Consider the following 24,607-nt stretch of genomic DNA (forward strand, 5'->3'; position numbering starts at 1 on the left):
ATCTCCTTGCTTTAGCCCGCAGTGTATTGGAAAACCATCAGACAAAAAGTGGCCTATACGGACTCTACTGTAAGATTCACTAAGACACATTTTAATTAATCGAACTAGTTTCTTGGGAATACCAAATTCAATAAGAATATCATATAAAACTTCTCTCTTAACCGAGTCATATGCCTTTTTGAAATCTATGAATAACTGATGCACTGTACCCTTATACTCCCATTTTTTCTCCATTATCTGTCGAATACAAAATATCTGGTCAATAATTGATCTATTACGCCTAAAACCACACTGATGATATTAGGCCTAAAACCACTCTGATGATCCCCAATAATTTCATCTACATATGGAGTTAATCTTCTCAAAGGATATTGGACAAAATTTTGTACGACGTCAACAAAAGTGATATTCCTCGTAAGTTACTAAAGTTAGTCTTGTCCCCCTTCTTAAAGATAGGTACTATAATGGACTCCTTCCATTGTTCTGGTACAATTTCCTTTCACCCAAATAGCTAGTATTTCACCTGTTTACATGTAAGTATTTTAGTACATAAGCAAGGATTAATTATTAGAAAATCCGGTGAGTAAAGTTATTTTCGATTAGGGCAAAGGTTGGTTTTATTGTGATACTAATAATATTGTGATAGTACTTTCTGAGAATTTTTTACAATCTTACTGGGCGAGAGAAGGACCAGTTTTGTGCAGAAACTTGTCCACATTCCCTTAATACGTTGACGCAAAAACCGATCTTCCTCTTGTTCAATAAAATTGTAATACATTCTCAAAAAAAACTATCATAATATTACTAGTATCACAAAATTACCAATCTTTACCCTACTTTTCGTTTACTAGAAACCATAATGTGCATACATATGGCCACTAATCCTGGGGAAGATACGCAGTTGCGAAACTAACATGTTGTTTGTAACAAAGCCTTTTAAGTACTTGCAAATGGATGCTAAATGCAGAAGAATTGTTCCATTCAACATTGTTGGAGGGCCACGAAGCATGGCTTCGTTTTGTCTGGCTGATTGTTGTGAAAGTGCCTCTTGCACTTGTTTTCCTTGCAGGTAACCATGGTGAAGGAAAATCTTTCTCGCTTCAAAGATTTCCTGTGCTAGGTGCTTGTTAAATTGTTACCCGTGTGTAAAAAATAAATGTATGGTAAGGGATCGTTAAAAAAACAATGTAACAAAGGAACATAATGCGAGTGTGATGTTTATGCAATGAATCCGACCATCCTTGGATACTTAATAGCTAGGCACGTGCCAGTCTTAATCACAAAATGTTTTATTAAGTATTTACTGAACATCTTAATAGAATGTACTCTACCACCTAGCTGTGAAAAAATACTTTCGAACCATGCTATAGGAAAAATTTGGGAGAGATTTACTAATTTGAACTATTTCTTTAATGGCGAACTTATACAGTAGGTTCTGACGAATTCCAGCGTGCTGTTGTAAAGGGAATATAATGTCTAGAAATATCGAAATAACACGAGATATGGCCTGAAGGATGCAATTTGTTGAGATGTTATTATGTGTTTTAAATTACACATTTCAAGTGATCCAATCGCTATCTTACGGTTTGTTGCAATCTTACCTGAAATGATTCATCTCACATTGCAATAAACCAATATAACACATTTCACAGACACTATAATGTAACACTTTTCACTGACATTATATAACACATTTCACTGACACTACAGAACACATTTCACTGATACTACAGAACACATTTCACTGACACCATAGAACACATTTCACTGAAACTACAGAACACATTTCACTGACACCATAGAACACATTTCACTGACATCATAGAACATATTTCACTGATACTAAAGAACACATTTCACTGACATAATAGAACACATTTCACTGATACTAAGGAACACATTTCACTGATACTAAAGAACACATTTCACTGTTACTAAGGAACACATTTCACTGACATCATAGAACACATTTCACTGATACTAAAGAACACATTTCACTGACATCATAGAACACATTTCACTGATACTAAAGAACACATTTCACTGAAATTATTTTCAACAATTAAAATAGTAAACACCAAATTTAGATCACGACTGACAGACAAATACCTTCGTGATCAACTACGACTGGCAGTAAGTGACATAATTCCTGATTTTGAAACTCTGTCGCAGAGACATTCTGAAGACAGTTAATTTTAGGTTGTGATAATGTGGCCTATGTTTTCTTGTTCATTTCTTTCTTCGTTATACGTACTAAACATTAGTTTGTAGCCTTGTACTGTATAAAATTATATTTAAGTGCTTGACGTAAGGAAAATGAAAATCCGTTAATAAGTCAGACAGTTGCTTCACTTCCCCTTCGGGTGTCCGCCTCCCTCCATAGGTGCTATGCACGTTGCAGGTTACACAGTGGCTCGGAGCACGATCACATTTTCGCCACCGATGATTTAGACTAACCTATCAACATAAAGGTAACGTACGGTAAGTAAATAAGTGATTCAGTACGTACGATCGTGATTTTACTTCATATGGTAACATGTGGTAATAGTTGGCAATACTGACAACACGGCAATAATTGCTGTTTAGGAACTGTTCTTACGTGACCCTCACTATACGTCGTTCAAATCATTTATAGTTCGATTTAAAAATGAGAATTTAACTCCATCCGCTCTTTGTTTCCTATATTTGACTTTAAATGCAGAATCAAACAAAATGCCATTTTTTAAGAAGCTGAGATATTGCATGGTCTGTATGCCTCCTTCCGTGCCTCGTGTGTGAGAGAGGAGGCATGTCGTGAAGACAAGTTTAGCGTTTGCTACAGTTTCTCTCACATGGGCATGCAATGCGTTACAAGGAATGAAAGTAGCATGCCTTATCTCCACAAGCGAATCAGAGACTTCAATGCGCAAACAGGCTGCGAGTCCTGAAAAAAGCAGACAGAAAAAAAAAAAACGCCGTAACGGCGTGAAAGCATACCCCTGCAGGATGAACGTGTGAACTGGGCCTGTCTCCGATGCAGGTTGCATACTCATTAAACATTACCTCCAATCCATGACATAATAAACTACGGTACACACAGACACTAATCCATTTGCATCGATCGATTGAAGTCTGGGTATGGACTGGAAGGTTACGGGTTCACGCCACTACACAGGCAAAACATTTGATCTGCTGATCTCACTTCCAAGGAGTGGGGGGACAAATGTCTGGCACACCCTATAAGTATTTGTGGTTTTAAAAACGATACCGGAATAGCATTTTACTAAGGTAACTCAACATCCTGTGAAATACTTCTTATGCAATAATTCCTTAATTATTCTTATATCATCATTTTATTCATTAGTTTAAAAGGAACGTTAAATGAAGAATTACAATTACAATTATCATTTCATCGTCTATGAATAGCCTCTGTAGTTTAAAAGGAACGTTAAATAAAGAATTACAATTACAATTATCATTTCATCGTCCATGAATAGCCTCTGTAGTTTAAAAGGAACGTTAAATAAAGAATTACAATTACAATTATCATCTCATCGTCTATGAATAGCCTCTGTAGTTTAAAAGGAACGTTAAATAAAGAATTACAATTACAATTATCATCTCATCGTCTATGAATAGCCTCTGTAGTTTAAAAGGAACGTTAAATAAAGAATTACAATTACAATTATCATTTCATCGTCCATGAATAGCCTCTGTAGTTTAAAAGGAACGTTAAATAAAGAATTACAATTACAATTATCATCTTATGGTCTATGAATAACCTCTGTAGTTTAAAAGGAACGTTAAATGAAGAATTACAATCACAATTATCATTTCATCGTCTATGAATAGCCTCTGTAGTTTAAAAGAAACGTTAAATAAAGAATTACAATTACAATTATCATCTTATGGTCTATGAATAACCTCTGTAGTTTAAAAGTACGTTAAATAAAGAATTACAATTACAATTATCATCTTATCGTCTATGAATAGCCTCTGTAGTTTAAAAGGAACGTTAAATGAAGAATTACAATTACAATTATCATTTCATCGTCTATGAATAGCCTCTGTAGTTTAAAAGGAACGTTAAATAAAGAATTACAATTACAATTATCATTTCATCGTCTATGAATAGCCTGTGTAGTTTAAAAGAAACGTTAAATAAAGAATTACAATTACAATTATCATCTTATGGTCTATGAATAACCTCTGTAGTTTAAAAGGAACGTTAAATAAAGAATTACAATTACAATTATCATCTTATGGTCTATGAATAACCTCTGTAGTTTAAAAGTACGTTAAATAAAGAATTACAATTACAATTATCATTTCATCGTCTATGAATAGCCTCTGTAGTTTAAAAGGAACGTTAAATAAATAATTACAATTACAATTATCATTTCATCGTCTATGAATAGCCTCTGTAGTTTAAAAGGAACGTTAAATAAATAATTACAATTACAATTATCATCCCATCGTCTATGAATAGCCTATAGAGTTTAAAAGGAACGTTAAATAAAGAATTACAATTACAATTATCATCCCATCGTCTATGAATAGCCTCTGTAGTTTAAAAGGAACGTTAAATAAAGAATTACAATTACAATTATCATCCCATCGTCTATGAATAGCCTCTGTAGTTTAAAAGGAACGTTAAATAAAGAATTACAATTACAATTATCATCCCATCGTCTATGAATAGCCTATAGAGTTTAAAAGGAACGTTAAATAAAGAATTACAATTACAATTATCATCCCATCGTCTATGAATAGACTATAGAGTTTAAAAGGAACGTTAAATAAAGAATTACAATTACAATTATCATCCCATCGTCTATGAATAGCCTATAGAGTTTAAAAGGAACGTTAAATAAAGAATTACAATTACAATTATCATCCCATCGTCTATGAATAGCCTATAGAGTTTAAAAGGAACGTTAAATAAAGAATTACAATTACAATTATCATCCCATCGTCTATGAATAGCCTATAGAGTTTAAAAGGAACGTTAAATAAAGAATTACAATTACAATTATCATCCCATCGTCTATGAATAGCCTATAGAGTTTAAAAGGAACGTTAAATAAAGAATTACAATTACAATTATCATCCCATCGTCTATGAATAGCCTATAGAGTTTAAAAGGAACGTTAAATAAAGAATTACAATTACAATTATCATCCCATCGTCTATGAATAGCCTATAGAGTTTAAAAGGAACGTTAAATAAAGAATTACAATTACAATTATCATCCCATCGTCTATGAATAGCCTATAGAGTTTAAAAGGAACGTTAAATAAAGAATTACAATTGCAATTATCATCCCATCGTCTATGAATAGCCTCTAGAGTTTAAAAGGAACGTTAAATAAAGAATTACAATTACAATTATCATCTCATCGTCTATGAGTAGCCTCTGTAGTTTAAAAGGAACGTTAAATAAAGAATTACAATTACAATTATCATCTCATCGTCTATGAATAGCCTCTGTAGTTTAAAAGGAACGTTAAATAAAGAATTACAATTACAATTATCATCTCATCGTCTGTGAATAGCCTCTGTAGTTTAAAAGGAACGTTAAATAAAGAATTACAATTACAATTATCATCCCATCGTCTATGAATAGCCTCTAGAGTTTAAAAGGAACGTTAAATAAAGAATTACAATTACAATTATCATCTTATCGTCTATGAATAGCCTCTGTAGTTTAAAAGGAACGTTAAATAAAGAATTACAATTACAATTATCATCTCATCGTCTATGAATAGCCTCTGTAGTTTAAAAGGAACGTTAAATAAAGAATTACAATTACAATTATCATCTCATCGTCTATGAATAGCCTCTGTAGTTTAAAAGGAACGTTAAATAAAGAATTACAATTACAATTATCATCTCATCGTCTATGAATAGCCTCTAGAGTTTAAAAGGAACGTTGAATAAAGAATTACAATTACAATTATCATCTTATCGTCTATGAATAGCCTCTGTAGTTTAAAAGGAACGTTAAATGAAGAATTACAATTACAATTATCATCTTATGGTCTATGAATAACCTCTGTAGTTTAAAAGGAACGTTAAATAAAGAATTACAATTACAATTATCATTTCATCGTCTATGAATAGCCTCTGTAGTTTAAAAGGAACGTTAAATAAAGAATTACAATTACAATTATCATTTCATCGTCTATGAATAGCCTCTGTAGTTTAAAAGGAACGTTAAATGAAGAATTACAATTACAATTATCATCTCATCGTCTATGAATAGCCTCTGTAGTTTAAAAGGAACGTTAAATAAAGAATTACAATTACAATTATCATTTCATCGTCTATGAATAGCCTCTGTAGTTTAAAAGGAACGTTAAATGAAGAATTACAATTACAATTATCATTTCATCGTCTATGAATAGCCTCTGTAGTTTAAAAGGAACGTTAAATGAAGAATTACAATTACAATTATCATCTCATCGTCTATGAATAGCCTCTGTAGTTTAAAAGGAACGTTAAATAAAGAATTACAATTACAATTATCATTTCATCGTCTATGAATAGCCTCTGTAGTTTAAAAGGAACGTTAAATGAAGAATTACAATTATTATCTCATCGTCTATGAATAGCCTCTGTAGTTTAAAAGGAACGTTAAATAAATTATTATAATTACAATTATCATCTCATCGTCTATGAATAGCCTCTGTAGTTTTAAGGAGACGCCACTAAGAGAATAGTAACTGCATATTTCTCTCCGGCGCTAGGTAGTATCTACTTTTTTTCTAATAACATAAAACTCCCTTCGGGGATTCGAATTCCAAAATCTGGAGAACCTCGGCCGATGGGAATGGAGGGGATTTACAATTCCTGAAGGGTGGAAGGAATGCGACTACATAAATTTTTACAGTGCCTCCCCTACCCCACCCCCCGGTCGGCATGATTTAGATGGCGATGGTGATGCCTTCCAAGGTCGGGGCGGGTACACAATTCTGAAGAAGAAAGGTTCCTCCCATTCACCGGACCTTTCGAAACAGAGAAGGTCATGATTCAATCGATTACATCTCTGGAGTGCGCGCTGCGATTGTGTTTTGTTTCTCATCGGCTTTGTTACATAATACAGAAACATGTGGCGTTGGCTCTTGTAGGCAGTGGTGGTGGTGATACAGCCACAATCAAAATACAGTAGAACTTGGTTATAGCGACCTCGTTTTGTGCGACACCTTGCTTATAACGTCAAATATTCTCTGATCCCAACTAATTCTCCATAATACATATGATTTTCTACCTTGCTTAATACGACAAACTTATATGCGTCTACCTCGGATATAACGTCATTTTCAACCTCAGTTTGGAATAAGATTTTTGTAAGAACCAAAGTACTTTAAGAAATATTTTGTTGAAATCTGACCCTGACAATTTCTTTACAGTCTCCTTCTGTCATAGACCTCTGGAATGCAGGCGGATTCCCCACCCCATTGTAACCTGCCCGAATTCATGCGGTATTAGATCAGTTTCGACAGAAAGTTTTCACTAAGTGCACGCATTTTAACGCAGTATGGCCACTAAAAGAAATGAGTGACGCTTTAGAAGACATTAGAATTATGAACATGTTCTATGAAGCTAGGGATGGGAGCAGTGAAATTGCAACTGAAATTATGAACATAGAACGTAATTTAGCCCTAGAAAGTGTGTATTGGGCAAGTAGAAGACAACAGAGTAAAATGACTGTTTACTTCATTTCTAAGTAAAGTAGTTTGGTGAGTACTGAACAAACTGTTTTAATACAGAATACTGTATTTATAATTGTAGGCCTACGTGTATTTTATGTTCATGGTAGGCTTAAAAGTCAATACATAAATCTAAAATAAGTCTAATTAAGTTTGTTATTTTTCATTTTCCATATCACTAGATTGATAATGTGAATCTCGGTTACTACGACACTCGTTTATAACAACATAATTTTAAGGTCCCTTAGATGTCGTTATAACCAAGTTCTACTGTATTACCAGTGGAAGGAGCTATGGAATACAGATACTTGGGAGTCAAGAAATATGGGGTGTCCGAGAAGAAAATGGGCATATGCCTTTATCAGTAACATTTATAGACTCGAGATACTTCAGATTGTAGCATTAATTCTTTTGTATTTGTAGCAAAAATGTAAAAAAACGACATTTTATAGCATTAAGAAACAGTGGGGAGCATGAAAATGAGGTAGGCCTAATAATGGCGGGGGAAACAGTAGCATCTCGAGAAACACCCCCAAAATCGTCTCTCTCCACCCGTAAATAAAATTACAATTCAATTCATATCTCCCAGTATGCCAATACCACACTCTTATAACAGCCTTTCAGTAAGATTGTGAACCGTCTATTTGCGTGGTAGCTGCGTCTGACTTCAATTGTTCGCAGTTACTATGGCAACTCCTGCACCGTCAATTAAATCTGTGTTTATAGCTCAACTGTTAATCTTATCTGGTAGCTGTGAAGCGGTATTACAGACGTGGCGTTCTCATAGCAACCAGCAACCTTCAACTTTTATTTGCGTGAAATATTAGCCTCATTAGAACAAGTGAAACAAACACGCCACTCACACAATTCTAATTTGCGCTATCAACTCGTTTCTGCGGTTATTAAAGACATTCGTAACATTGGAATAAAATTGAAGCCTCAAGAGCTGCTACGTACAAAAAATGCCGTATCATCGCCGTTTTCAACACGAATTATCTGAGTATAAATACAGATGCTGCGGCTTAAAGAAAAGTGGTCTTCGGCAAGGTTACGAAGCAAGCCTGTTTTTAAGTAATAGCAGAATAAAGTCGTATGCGACGTACGCAGCATTTAAGGAGTAGGTTCCCGGTTACAGTTGTCAATTCCCCAAAGAAAGCATGGGTGAACTAACGTCGCGAGAATCACTACGGGACTTTTTGCTAAAAAAATTGTAAAATTGAGTTTTGTGGTCGTTTAGACATTTCGAAGAACCCGGAACAATATCGTAAATATTAAAAATATTAACTATCAAATGCACAAACCGTAAAACGAATGTTTTACGATAATGTCGACTTGTAACTAAAAATGGATAAAAACAACTTAACAGCTATTGTGTTATGTCAGTTTTTTTATTAGCACGATTTGGTATCCTAGCAACCACATATAGGCTAGTTAACACATTGTCTTAACGCCATATAACAAGACTGACTCTAAGATTCAATTTTGCAATCAATAATGCAAATAAAATGAATTTTACGGCAATTTTCTTATGTTAGTTTTAGTATTAGCACAATTTCGTATCCTAGCAACCATATATAGTTAACACAGATTGTCTTAACGCCACATAACAAGACTGGCTCAAAGGTTCAAATGCAATTAATAATGCACTTAAAATGAATTTTACGGCGATTTTCTTATATCGGTTTTGTATTAGCACGATTTCCTATCCTAGCAACCATATATAGTTAACACAGATTGTCTTAACGCCACATAATAAGACTGACTCTAAGGTTCAAGTGCAATTATTAATAATACACATAAAATGAAATTTACGGCGATTTTCTTATGTCAGTTTTAGTATTAGCATGATTTCGTATCCTAGCAACCACTCTAAACTTCAGTTGTAATAGGCTAATAATGCACATAAAAATATGAACTTCACAGCGATTTTCTTATGTCAGTTTTAGTATTAGCATGATTTCGTATCCTAGCAACCACTCTAAACTTCAGTTGTAATAGGCTAATAATGCACATAAAAATATGAACTTCAGAGCGATTTTCTTATGTCAGTTTTAGTATTAGCATGATTTCGTATCCTAGCAACCACTCTAAACTTCAGTTGTAATAATAATGCACATAAAAATATTAACTTTACAGCGATTTTCTTATGACAGTTTTAATATTAGCATGATTTCGTATCCTAGCAACCACATATAGTTAACACAGATTGTCTTAACGCCACATAATAAGACTGACTCTAAGGTTCAAGTGCAATTATTAATAGTACACATAAAATGAAATTTACGGCGATTTTCTTATGTCAGTTTTAGTATTAGCATGATTTCGTATCCTAGCAACCACATATAGTTACAGATTGTCTTAATGCCACATAATACTGACTCTATGGTTGAATTACAATTAATAATGCACATAAAATGAATTCTACGGCGATTTTCTTGTGTCAGTTTGGTACCAGAGCGCGTCTGTATCCAGGCAACAGGCAGCTAACAAAGGAAGAGCGCTTTCTGCTCCCAGCTTTATAATTCTGATAACTGCGACGTAGTCTGCGGTGCTGTTCGTAGGAATTAATTCAATTTGTACCTGGATTGCTGGTAAAGTGCTTGGAACACACTTTACTGTAATAGGCAGAACTCCCAGCAAATAAATTGGAATGCCTTCCAGCAAAAAGGTCTGCGAGGACGGACCCTGCCTGCGTACACCGCAGCTTTATTAAGACTATAACGAACACCGTGCATTCCGCAACAACAGGAAGGAAAAGGGGAAATATAACTAGATAGTAATGAAAAAGTAAATAAAGAAAAACGACAGGGAAGAAAAAAATAAAGACAATGAAGAAGGGAAACAAAAATGAGAAATTAAGGTAGGAAAGAATAAGGAAACAAAGAAGGAAAACGTAAAATTAATAGAATGAGAAATAAAGAAAACGGAAAAATAGAAGAAAGAATTCATAAAGAAGGGAATGGACTAATAAAAGAAAGAAAAAGCAAAGCAGAAATCAAGATGGAATCAAAGTGACAAAAATAAGAAGAAATGGTAAACAGAACAAACAAATAATTAGGAAAAGGAACAAAGAAAGAAAGAAGCTAAACAAAGAAGTAGAAAGAATGGAGAAGAGGTAGAAAGAAAGCAGAAAGAAGTAACAAAGGGGCTACAAAAGATGAAGGGAAAGAAGAAATAAGTTAAAGAAATACAGGAAAAGGGATTGAGAATATTGAAGAGATAAAATAAATTACTAAACAAAGAAGTAGAAAGAATGGAGAAGAGGTAGAAGAAAGAAAGCAGAAAGAAGTAACAAAGGGGCTACAAAAGATGAAGAGAAAGAAGAAATAAGTTAAAGAAATACAGGAAAAGGGACTGAGAATATTGAAGAGAGAAAATAAATTACTAAACAAAGAAGTAGAAAGAATGGAGAAGAGGTAGAAGAAAGAAAGCAGAAAGAAGTAACAAAGGGGCTACAAAAGATGAAGAGAAAGAAGAAATAAGTTAAAGAAATATAGGAAAAGGGACTGAGAATATTGAAGAGATAAAATAAATTACTAAACAAAGAAGTAGAAAGAATGGAGAAGAGGTAGAAGAAAGAAAGCAGAAAGAAGTAACAAAGGGGCTACAAAAGATGAAGAGAAAGAAGAAATAAGTTAAAGAAATACAGGAAAAGGGACTGAGATTATTGAAGAGATAAAATAAATTACTAAACAAAGAAGTAGAAAGAATGGAGAAGAGGTAGAAGAAAGAAAGCAGAAAGAAGTAACAAAGGGGCTACAAAAGATGACGGGAAAGAAGAAATAAGTTAAAGAAATACAGGAAAAGGGACTGAATATTGAAGAGATAAAATAAATTACTAAACAAAGAAGTAGAAAGAATGGAGAAGAGGTAGAAGAAAGAAAGCAGAAAGAAGTAACAAAGGGGCTACAAAAGATGAAGAGAAAGAAGAAATAAGTTAAAGAAATACAGGAAAAGAGACTGAGGATATTGAAGAGATAAAATAAATTACTAAACAAAGAAGTAGAAAGAATGGAGAAGAGGTAGAAGAAAGAAAGCAGAAAGAAGTAACAAAGGGGCTACAAAAGATGAAGAGAAAGAAGAAATAAGTTAAAGAAATACAGGAAAAGGGACTGAGATTATTGAAGAGATAAAATAAATTACTAAACAAAGAAGTAGAAAGAATGGAGAAGAGGTAGAAGAAAGAAAGCAGAAAGAAGTAACAAAGGGGCTACAAAAGATGAAGAGAAAGAAGAAATAAGTTAAAGAAATACAGGAAAAGGGACTGAGAATATTGAAGAGATAAAATAAATTACTAAACAAGGAAGAAAATCAAAACAAGATGAACATAAAAATAATAAAGGAAGGACATAGAAGAAAAGATAAAAACGGAAGAAGAAAATACTTACACGAGAAAGAACTGAAATTAGAATAGTCTATGTTAGGAGAAAATCCACAAACGATTAAGGAAAAACGGGAATTTTACTTGAGGCAAGTAAGGAGATAGGTTTGGAAGTAACCCCAGAAAAAACGAAGTATATGATTATGTCTCGTGACCAGAATATTGTACGAAACGGAAATATAAAAATTGGAAATTTATCCTTTGAAAAGGTGGAAAAATTCAAATATCTTGGAGTAACAGTAACAAATATAAATGACACTCGAAAGAAAATTAAACACCGAATAAGTATGGGAAATGCGTGTTATTATTCGGTTGAGAAGCTTTTATCATCCAGTCTGCTGTCAAAAAATCTGAAAGTTAGAATTTATAAAACAGTTATATTACCGGTTGTTCTTTATGGTTGTGAAACTTGGACTCTCACTTTGACAGAGGAACAGAGGTTAACGATATTCGAGAGTAAGGTCCTTAGGAAAATATCTGGAATTAAGAGGGATGAAGTTACAGGAGAATGGAGAAAGTTACACAACGCAGAACTGCACGCATTGTATTCTTCACCTGACGTAATTAGGAACATTAAATGCAGACGTTTGAGATGGGCAGGGCATGTAGCATTTATGGGTTAATCCAGAAATGCATATAGAGTGTTAGTTGGAAGACCTGATTGAGGTCAAGACGTAGATGGAAGGATAATATTAAAATGGATTTGAGGGAGGTGAGACTGGATTAATCTTGCACAGGATAGGGACCGAAGCGGGCTTATGTGAGGGCGGCAATGAACCTCCGGGTTATCTAAAAACCATTTGTAATTATTATTATTATTATTATTATTATTATTTTCTATATTGATGTTATTCATATTTACTACGTATTTTTATATTTGTTGAGTGGAAGAGAAGGCCTTATGGCCTTAACTCTGCAAGTATTAGTAAAAATAAAGACAACAAATATGAAAGAAAAATAATTTAAATTGTAGAAAATGTCACTATAATGCATTTTCAACAGTATTTGAGGTTTAGTTTTTAATCTTGAATAGAATGTCAATTACATCTCAAACAAGAGGCAAGTACCTGTACCACGCGCGAAATATGAGTCACGCCAATATAGTCTATGAAGACATAACCTTAACTCCGTACGTCCTGGAACATAATACGATTCCTAGTTATGTCTCTTTGTGTTAAATAGTTCGATATTTGAGAATTGTTTTTGACAAGACATACAGTGCATTTCTCCATGTTTAAAAATCGTGTGAAGTACGCATTTCTCCATGCTTCTTGTGAAAAAAAGCGATCTTTGCTTTACGTTATACTGTCCACTACAACTCACGTCCACCACTGCATTGTTTTCAAACGTACTGCCTTATATACAACGAGTTGCGGACCGCACTGAAAACACACTGAGAAGTGAATATCCTTCGCGACAATCATATGGGTGCCACACCAAAGCCCATGGCTGGGTTATCTATCCAGGCATTACAAAACACTGTACCAGGTTTGAGATGCATTTTACTGATGCTGTAGATGAAGTTGTGCAGATCGATGCATAAATTTTGCGCAGCTGTTTTGCCTGAGGCTGAAAGAAGGCATACTTTTAAAAAGCTAATGGCATAATAATTGTTATTAAATTTGCCTAATTTGTAGGCCAGGTGTTCTTACATAATGATGGCCCGCCATATGCCGCGTTTTAAGTATAACGGTGTTTCGTCAATTAAGAGGTCTGCTAACATTTCCGGCTGTGGGCGAAAGCAGACACGGAACCTTAAATTTGTGTACACATCTTGTACTGACTTACAAACTACCACACTGGAGTCCTTTGTTTGTAAACAAGACTTGTGTAGTCTACAGAAAAATGAAAGGAATGTTTAACTAAAGCTGTGCATACAGGGTGTCCCGTAAGTAATGTCATTAACTTCAAGGGGTTGTTCTTTGAGATATTTCGAACAAAAAAGTTTTATACAATTTTTCTCGGTTTTGCTTCCTTTCCGAGATAAAAATTGTTTTATATTATACTAGCCGTACCCGTGCGCTCCGCTGCACCTGATAGAAATAAATATAAAGTAATTACATAATTACATAATTTGATCCAGGGAACATTCGTGTTTGTTAGAAGGATAAATCGTTTAATATGTTACTTAATTTAAAATGTATTTAAATATTAAAATGCGGTCATTTTGGTCCAGAGAGCAATCATTTGGTGCAGTGACAATTCCTTTAACATGTTTCTTAATTGTTATTTTTTTTATTATTTTTTTTTATTTTCTTGGGTTATTTTACGACGCTGTATCAACATCTAGGTTATTTAGCGTCTGAATGATATGAAGGTAATAATGCCGGTGAAATGAGTCCGGGGTCCAGCACCGAAAGTTACCCAGCATTTGCTCGTATTGGGTTGAGGGAAAACCCCGGAAAAAACCTCAACCAGATAACTTGCCCCGACCGACATTCGAACCCGGGCCACCTGGTTTCGCGGCCAGACGCGCTGACCGTTACTCCACAGGTGTGGATAATTAATTGTTATTACATGCAACCATAGTTTAATGAAGATTGACATATCATTTAGTATTAATGTGCAAACTTTATATTACTTGCTATATGTAATAACATTGTAGAATTATGTCCATCTAGAGAAACTACACTTTCCAACTACACTTTCAGTCCCCTAACTGCCCATTGTGCAACTCAAACCAAGAAATGGATTCGGAACATCTCAAAATCTGTGCTTCAGTGGCTGGTCATGATAATATCTTTGAAAAATATTGGAGTGCAAGAGGTCAAATGACTTCATTGTCAAATGCCTGGCATTAGAAAACAACGACAACACTTTCCAATGGTGAAATAATAATTAAACAATTACCTTCCGATATTACTTCATACAAACACAGAAACATTCTCTTAGGCTATGTTTAATAGCTTTCGATTGTTGTTGTCCAAGGCCCCTTAGAGACGAAGTCATTTGTTTTTATTTCAATAGAGCGTCTTAGATGGCGTTGTTATTGTAATTTTTAAACTCATTTATCTCATTAAATATCAGTCCTATCAAAATTTTTCAAGAAATAAAACTTATCGGAAATTACTTTTAAAGAAGCTTTTGTTATGTAATATTTTTCATGAAAATCAATAATAAGAGAGATATTTCGATTTATTTAATTCAGGCCACCTTATAACCCCCCTTTTAAATAAAGTATTTTGAATGCCATATAGTCTAAAATCTAAGTTACAACGAATTTAATTTGTATTCCAATTTTCATAGAAATCGGTTCAGCCGTTATCGCGTGAAAAGGTAACAAACATCCAGACAGACAAACAGACAGACATACAAAAAAAAATTGCGAAAAGGTGTCCACAAGGAATTTTGGAGCTGAGAAAAACTGCATATGCGAGTTCCAAGGCCATTGGCCACTTGTCTCACTCCGAATTCCACCGTTCCACTGAAAGAACTGAAGAATTTTGAAGAGGAAAGCCGAAAATTAACAATACCACACGAGGGGGGAGAGAATCATGATAGAACAGCAAGAATAGAGGCACACTAAATCGAGAATAGGGTGGGACGGACAGCGTGGAGAACGGCAATTGAAAAATTTATTTATTCACCCACACACCCACATTTTGTCAGTATTTTATAAAAAGTGATCATAATTGGACGTAGTTCAGTCAAAAAGGAATGCCATCCGGTTGCTAGGGGCAACCAAACCGCCGCAGGCAATGGTACACAAACAAGGAAGTCATAGATACGCTGTTAACATCTATTTTCCTGTCAGAAATCGAACACAGATCGGTTTACACAACTACAAACCTTGGTAAGAGTACACGCTACCACTTGTGCTGCTGTGGAGGACCCTACAATCGCTCTGTCAATTACAAGCGTGTAGGATCCATCGGGAATCGAACACCGATCTGTTTGATGAGGAACCATTGATCTGGCCTTGTTTTAAGTGTCGATGCGGGTTCAGTGATGGATGGTAGCCACCGGCATTTCCTCGGAGTGTTTTCGTATCACCAGCATTTTCGTAATTACCCAACCTCTGCAAGGCTCCTCGTTGCCATGGCCACCGCTCAGTCTCGTGAGTCTCAGTTTTACTACATTTGTGCCTTCAATTGTTTCCTCTTCCACTCTCGTTTCCGTGGTGACTGCGCAAATTTTAGTTTCAGGAAACGTAGCTTCAATTGTTTTTGTTTTTTTAATGCATTGTGTAGCCGTGCATAGCGTAAGACAATCTCTAGTACAGCATAATGAGATTTGTCTGTTACTTCCTATAGAAAAGAAAATAACGTATTGTTTTATATATTCGGTGAAGAATGTTTATAGAACTTTGCCTAGTGGTTCCCGAACTTGTCTCTGGACCAAAGTATCGCAAGTTCAAGCCCTGCTGAGGATAATGATCTCTGTTTCCATTGGTTGAGGAATTAATGTGGCAGTATTGGTCTGCATTGTTTTCGTGACCGATTCACAACGATAACTATTTTGGAGACCTGTGGCAGAAAAGAGTAGGGGTACATTTACTCAAAATGTAACTGGTGAACAGTTTTGTGTCACGAAACCCGCTGGAGGACATGTACGAGTTACAATAAGTGAATATAGTTATCAACGAACCCGTGACCAGTTAAAGAATTCAGGTAAAGTTCACATTATTGGAATTAAAGAATAAATTACATAGTTTCTGTTTTAATTTAATTTACGAAAGTAAACATTGGATAGAAGGCATAAACCTTTAAATATTGACGCTGTACGGACTTAATTTTAATAAAATTTTCTCTTTTCAACAACATTTAAATGTTTATTTCTCCAAACTCTTTCACATAAGGGGAGAGGATGGTATTTTTTTTTTTTCACTTTTTTCCTATTTGGTGTAAAATATTAATTTTTTGTATGTAGAGAGCTCATAGATGTGGCAACTCAACCAAATAAAAATATTTTGAAAAAAAAAATATATACATATATATATTTGGGGGCTCAAATTTGAAAAAAAAATATACCCAATGCAGGATTATACTAAAACCGATATATCTAAACCGTTTTTAAAGATAGATTCAAACAGTTTTTGCAATGTATTTGCAATGTTCTTGCAAACAAACGGACGTATTTTTAAAATGAAATCAATTAACAAAATTCTGTTACAGAGAAAAGTTTCCTAATAGTCTAAAGAATGTGTGTTCTAAATTTCATGCATGTATCTTTAATAGTTCAGAAATTATATCCATTTTTGTCTGGCAATGTAGCAAAAAAAAAAAAAATGAAGTTGCTGGAAACCGATAAAAGCGGGCGTGTGATTTAAAAATCCATAGTTCAGGAAGTTTAAAAATGACGTCTCAACATCCGATAAGGGCACAAATACCCACAAAATGTTATGCAATGCATTCCACACATATCAAAGGGTATTTTAAAGAAAAACATTTTTTTTAAATTTAATTTACCGGAAACAACAATAAAAGTGGGCGAGTGATTTAAAAATCCATAACGCAGGAAGTTTAAAAATGACGTCTCAACATCCGAGAAGGACACAAATACCCACAAAATGTTATGCAATGCATTCCACACATATCAGAGTATTTTAAAGAATTTCGTTTTTTTTTTTAACTTACTCATTTTTCACCAAAAATACCATCCTCTCCCCTTAACCGACCTGTATTTGTAATGGCCTTATTTAATTGGTAAAATACTTCCGCTCTTAAACGTGCATAATCAGTAATATTTATGATCTGCAGCTGGGTTCGATTCTTGCGTGGGCTGATTACCTGGTTGGATTTTTTCCGAGGTTTTTCCAAACTATAAGGCCAATATCAGGTAATCTATGGAGAATTGTCAGTCCCGACAAAATACAATCTCGCTATCACTAATTTCATCGACGCCAAATAACCTAATAGTTCATGCAGCATCGTTAAAAACGAACCAAAAAAAAAAGTAATATTCATGCCCAAATATTTTAATTTAGAACTTATTTGATATTATTGTGCAAAACTAACTTGAGAATGGAGAAATGAATAGAGTCTACAAATACTTCAAGTTATAATATAAGGCCTATATGTATCTACTCAAGGCGTTAATATGTCAGATATCGTATTGTTTGGTAGTATAGAGGATTTCATTTGTGGGCAACCCAGAAAACGAAAATTCATCTTTTTAAATGGTGCATATTAAATTACCACCCGTACCCGTGCGCTCCGCTGCACTTGTTAGAAATAAATATAAAGTAATTATATAATTAAAATAGCACATCTGGTCCAGGGAACATTCGTGTTTGATAGAAGGGTAAATCGTTTAATATGTCACTTAATTTAAATTATATTTAAATAATTAAAATGCTTCATTTTGCTCCAGAGATCACTCATTTAGTACAATGATAATTCCTTTAACATGTTCCTTAATTGTTATTACATGCAAATAACTAAAATATGATCATTGGTTCAGGGAACATCCGTTTTTGGTGCAATTTGGTCCCATCAAAATTTTGCTTGGAATGAAACGTATCGGAATTTATTTTTAAAGAAACTTTTGTTGTGTAACATTTTACAAAAAATAAATAATAAGCGAGATATTTTGGTTTATTTAATTCAGGCCCCCTTATAACCCCCCTTTTAAATAAAGTATTTTGAAAGCCATATAGCCTAAAATCTAAGTTAAAACGAACTTAATTTACATTCCAATTTTCATCGAAATCCGTTCAGCCATTATCGCGTGAAAAGGTAACAAACATCCAGACAGACAGACAGACATACAATCAAAAATTTCAAAAAGTGATTTTCGGTCTCAGGATGAATAATTATACATGTTAACACCAATCGTTAATTCTCTGAGATGAAAATGAATGTGTTCATAAACATTATTTTAAGAAATACAGGAAATGAATATACAGAATAGCCTATCAAGTTTTCTGTGCATAAGAAGCTATTTTAATCTTACCTGTCCTCAATTCACTCAGAAGTTACTGTAATAACATTATAGCAATATGTCCATCTAGAGAAACTACACTTTCCAATGGTGAATTAATAATTAATTATACAAATCGGTTAATTTAGCTTCTGATATTACTTCATACAAACACAGAAACATTATCTGTAGGCTATGTTTAATAGCTTTCGATTGTTGTTGTCCAAGGTCCCTTATAGACGAAGTCATTTGTTTTTTAATTCATTACAGCGCCTTAGATGGCGTTGTTATCTTAATTTTAAAACTCATTTATCTCATTAAATATCAGTCCTATCAAAATTTTGTATAAAATAAAATTTAATGGAAATCATTGTAAAGAAACTTTTGTTATATAATATTTTTCATGAAAATCAATAATAAGCGAGATATTTCGATTTATTTAATTCAAGCCCCCTTATAACCCACCTTTCAAATAAAGTATTTTGAATGTCATATAGCCTAAAATCTAAGTTACAACGAACTTAATTTATATTCCAATTTTCATATAAATCGGTTCAGCCATTATCGCGTGAAAAGGTAACAAACATCCAGACAGACAGACAGACAGGCAGACAGACAGACAGACATACAAACAAAAATTTCAAAAAAGCTATTTTCGGTTCCAGGATGGTTAATTATACATGTTAGGAACAATTATTTTTGGAAAAGCTAAAATTACCAGGAAAATTTCGGCTACAGATTTATTATTATTATTATTATTATTATTATTATTATTATTATTATTATTATTATAGATTTAATTTATGTAAAGGTCTGTCTTCTGGACGGCAGTTTAAAAAAATAGTAATATACGTTACAAGAGCGGTATACTGACGTTTTCATGGTCGAGAAAAAGATTGAAAAAGCGAAACGTAGTTGAGCTTTTTTAATTTCCGAGAACATGAAAACAAACATACCGCTCGTGTATCGTACATTATTTTGTGCGAAGATCGTTTATTACATACCTGAAAGAGGAATTTGTAATTAGTTGCAATGAAATCTCCATCTTGGTTTCTGTTTAATGACGGCAACTTCGGAAAACCAAAATATCTATCTTCAACATTGTTGCTCTAAAATGTTTTCTGTGTTTACTATACTCCAGCAGGCCGTGATATACGTCTGTCTTCCCCCCCCCCCCCCACTCTACAAATGCGAACTTAAAACAAACGGTAAGGTTATGTAATGATTTATTTTTCATTTTAATATTTTAACAATATTATTTATATAACATATTGCAGTAATAACATCGGCATGTGGAATCTTGTTGATTTTTTCACGGCTTCCTTAATGTTACTTGTATCAGGAATGCAATAAGTTTCGTGGAGTAGTAGACTTTACTTAATTTTTGCAAATATTTAAAAACAATAATTAACAGTGCAATTTAGGTGAAATTGCAGTGGTAAGTTTCCAATTTATAATTATTACTACGTTAAACGTCTGTAAAAATAATATGTTAAAAGCCTAAAGCAGTAAAATGAATGTCGCGCTTAAGCGGTAAGAAGAGGGAAATTGTTATGTGTGTTACGTTGGGAATACTGAATGTGGTATTTCACATTTACCGCGTATTGGTTCTGTGCGGAAAACAAGCAAATACGCACGATCTCGCACAAAATAAATTAAAAACAGTAACATCATCCGAAACATTGTAAAGAAACCAAATTATTGCATAATACGAAAGTATGTGTCACTTGCATAACAATCACTTATTCTTCTTTCAGTGATGACGTACCTAACATATCGGCACCTCTTTCCGATTCACCTTGTGGATACTTGAGTGCAATAAGGAAGTAGTTTTCAACACGCGCTATAGTCAGTAAACAAGCACAATCTTCTATTTAAAATGTTACAGGCCTTTAATGTATTGAAATTTAACATTGCGATAAGAAATCTATGTATAAAAACAATGAAGAAATAAATGAATCAGTGGGCCTTGTATAGAAATTAGCAGGCTTTGACAGTTTGTAAAACAAGAGAACATCAGATTTTAACTTGGTAACCATAACAAATGATGTTCTCTTGTTTCACAAATTGTCAAAGCCTGCTAATTTTTTTATACAAGGCCCACTGATAAAGTTATTTCTTCATTGTTTTTATACATAGGTTTCTTATGGCAATAGTAAGCCTCTACGTAATATACCCAGAAAAACACACGGTGTATAAGATCTTAATAAAACATGTGAAGAAAAATGTGCGCTGTATGAACCGGGTATTTAGAAAACAGCGAATTATTTAGGGAAATACGTTTGTTGTACGCGTTTTCAGATGTTTCGACGTAGGCCTGATACAGTAAGATTTTTTATTACTTAAGTGTTGTAAGTTTACAGGTGACGTTTCAGATGATAACATAGAAACATTATTTCAATGCGGGTCATATTTTTCTAACGTTTTTGTTTACGGACAATAATAAGGTTGTTCATATAATCACCAGTGTTATTGTATAGGCCTACTTTTCGTATTAAAACATCAGAAACCAGAAATTTTATATTAACGCTGTCGGGAACTAGAAGACCTGAATTACACCGGGTACATCAATAGAAGTCCTGGCTTCGACCGTGGTTGCTATTTCGAAAAAACACATCTCGTGTACTTCATCATGGTTGTATCACATTTAATCTGTCCGCTTTACTTTTACGTAAAGACAAATTCGACTGATCCACTATGCACTGCTTACTATGGTTCGATTCTGTTTTCGACCAATAAAGGAATAACCATATGGTGAATTTTCGGTCTCTGTAGGAACCACATAAGGGAGGGAAAATCTGACTTGAATAATTGAATAATAATCCGTGGCGCTACAGCCCGTGAAGGGCCTAGACCGACCAGCCGGCTGCTGGCCTGAAGCCCACATACCGAAGCAGAGGTGGACGATCATCCAACCAGACTGGAGGTATGGTGTGGTTAGCACGATGATCCCCCGAGCCGTTATAGCTGGTATTTGAATAATTGAAAATAACCTCAAAATTGCAGAACACTGCTTTAAGGACACACTGTGAAACCTACAAATCCATCCAACCCAACCCAAATACCTTCGTTTCTTATATACCCAACCGAAAATTTTCTCAGACATTTTCACACGAAACCTTCACGTACCGCAGTGATACCACCATTATGTTGTACTACGCGGAAAATAACTCCATTTTTTTCTGTCCAGGGTAAATTTATTTGTGAACATATCTACCAAAAAAGTATATGCAAGTCGTACCTGAACGAACCTAACCTAATCTGTCACTTATTCTCGACCCTACGAAAACTTGTTTCGCTTGTTTTTATCGAGCGAGGCAATTCGGTAATTTGAGACTCGTATTCGGGAGGTCCTTGGTTCAAACTCTGTGGTTGGTCAATCGTTTCTTATTTACCCAACCGAAAATTTTCTCAGATATTTTCACACGAAATCTTCACGTAACGCAGTGGTACCACCATTATGTTGTACTTCACGGAAAAGAACTCTTTTTTTTTTTTCGGTCCAGGGTAAATTTATTTGTGAACATATCTACCAAAAAAGTACATGCAAGTCGTACCTGAACGAACCTAACCTAATCTGTCACTTATTTTCGACCTTACGAAAACTTGCTTCACTTGTTTTTATCGAGCGAGGTGGTTCGGTAATTTGAGTCTCGCATTCGGGAGGTCCTTGGTTCAAACTCTGTGGTTGGTCAATCGTTTCTTATTTACCCAACCGAAAATTTTCTCAGATATTTTCACACGAAATCTTCACGTAACGCAGTGGTACCACCATTATGTTGTACTTCACGGAAAAGAACTCATTTTCTTTTTCGGTCCAAGGTAAATTTATTTGTGAACATATCTACCAAAAAAGTACATGCAAGTCGTACCTGAACGAACCTAACCTAATCTGTCACTTATTTTCGACCTTACGAAAACTTGCTTCACTTGTTTTTATCGAGCGAGGTGGTTCGGTAATTTGAGTCTCGCATTCGGGAGGTCCTTGGTTCAAACTCTGTGGTTGGTCAATCGTTTCTTATTTACCCAACCGAAAATTTTCTCAGATATTTTCACACGAAATCTTCACGTAACGCAGTGGTACCACCATTATGTTGTACTTCACGGAAAAGAACTCATTTTTTTTTTCGGTCCAGGGTAAATTTATTTGTGAACATATCTACCAAAAAAGTACATGCAAGTTGTACCTGAACGAACCTAACCTAATCTGTCACTTATTTTCGACCTTACGAAAACTTGCTTCACTTGTTTTATCGAGCGAGGTGACTCGGTAATTTGGGACTCGCATTCGGGAGGTCCTTGGTTCAAACTCTGTGGTTGGTCAATCGTTTCTTATTTACCCAACCGAAAATTTTCTCAGATATTTTCACACGAAATCTTCACGTAACGCAGTGGTACCACCATTATGTTCTACTACGCGAAAAAGAACTCCTTTTTTCCGGTACAGGGTAAATTTATTTGTGAACATATCTACCAAAAAAGTATATGCAAGTCGTACCTGAACGAACCTAACCTAATCTGTCACTTATTCTCGACCTTACGAAAACTTGCTTCACTTGTTTTATGGAGGGAGGAGACTTGGTAATTTGAGACTCGCATTCGGGAGGTCCTTGGTTCAAACTTTGTGCTTGGTCAATCTGACTTGAGTTTTTCATGGTTTTCCTCAGTCACAAAGACAAATACCGGATTGTAAATGTACGGTTTCATTTGATCACCACCTTAATCATAGGCATTGAAGCAAAAATCTGAATCAGTTACATGAACACAAGCTGTCTTTAACACACAATAGAAACAGAAACTCCACGATAGTAAACGACGTACTGATATAATCAAACTTGGCATATTTTAATTGCGACATGATTATGGATGTTAGAGATTGTGTGAATAAATGCAAAACTATTTTTGTGCGAGATCGTGCGTATTTGCTTGTTTTCCGCACAGAACCAATACGCGGTAAGTGTGAAATACCACATTCAGTATTCCCAACGTAACACACATAACAATTTCCCTCTTCTTACCGCTTAAGCGCGACATTCATTTTACTGCTTTAGGCTTTTAACATATTATTTTTAGAGACGTTTAACATAGTAATAATTATAAATTGGAAACTTACCACTGCAATTTCACCTAAATTGCACTGTTAATTATTGTTTTTAAATATTTGCAAAAATTAAGTAAAGTCTACTACTCCACGAAACTTATTGCATTCCTGATACAAGTAACATTAAGGAAGCCGTGAAAAAATCAACAAGATTCCACATGCCGATGTTATTACTGCAATATGTTATATAAATAATATTGTTAAAATATTAAAATGAAAAATAAATCATTACATAACCTTACCGTTTGTTTTAAGTTCGCATTTATAGACTGGGGGGGGAAAAAAAGACAGACGTATATCACGGCCTGCTGGAGTATAGTAAACACAGAACACATTTTATAGCAACAATGTTGAAGAAAGATATTTTGGTTTTCCGAAGTTGCCGTCATTAAACAGAAACCAAGATGGAGATTTCATTGCAACTAATTAGAAATTCGTCTTTCAGGTATGTAATAAACGATCTTCGCACAAAATAATGTACGATACACGAGCGGTATGTTTGTTTTCATGTTCTCGGAAATTAAAAAAAGCTCAACTACGTTTCGCTTTTTCAGTCTTTTCCTCGACCATGAAA

The 24,607-nt window shown here is 34.3% G+C and overlaps 1 protein-coding gene across 1 annotated transcript in view; it reads right to left on the reverse strand.

Annotated features, from left to right (window-relative positions):
- The window catches only part of LOC138706744 (uncharacterized), a 736,334-nt gene that overhangs the window by 709,332 nt on the left and 2,395 nt on the right, over nt 1-24,607 (reverse strand). The gene's annotated exons all lie outside the window — the stretch shown is intronic.

The sequence above is a fragment of the Periplaneta americana genome, chromosome 9, assembly GCF_040183065.1.
Source record: "Periplaneta americana isolate PAMFEO1 chromosome 9, P.americana_PAMFEO1_priV1, whole genome shotgun sequence".
NCBI lineage: Eukaryota > Metazoa > Arthropoda > Insecta > Blattodea > Blattidae > Periplaneta > Periplaneta americana.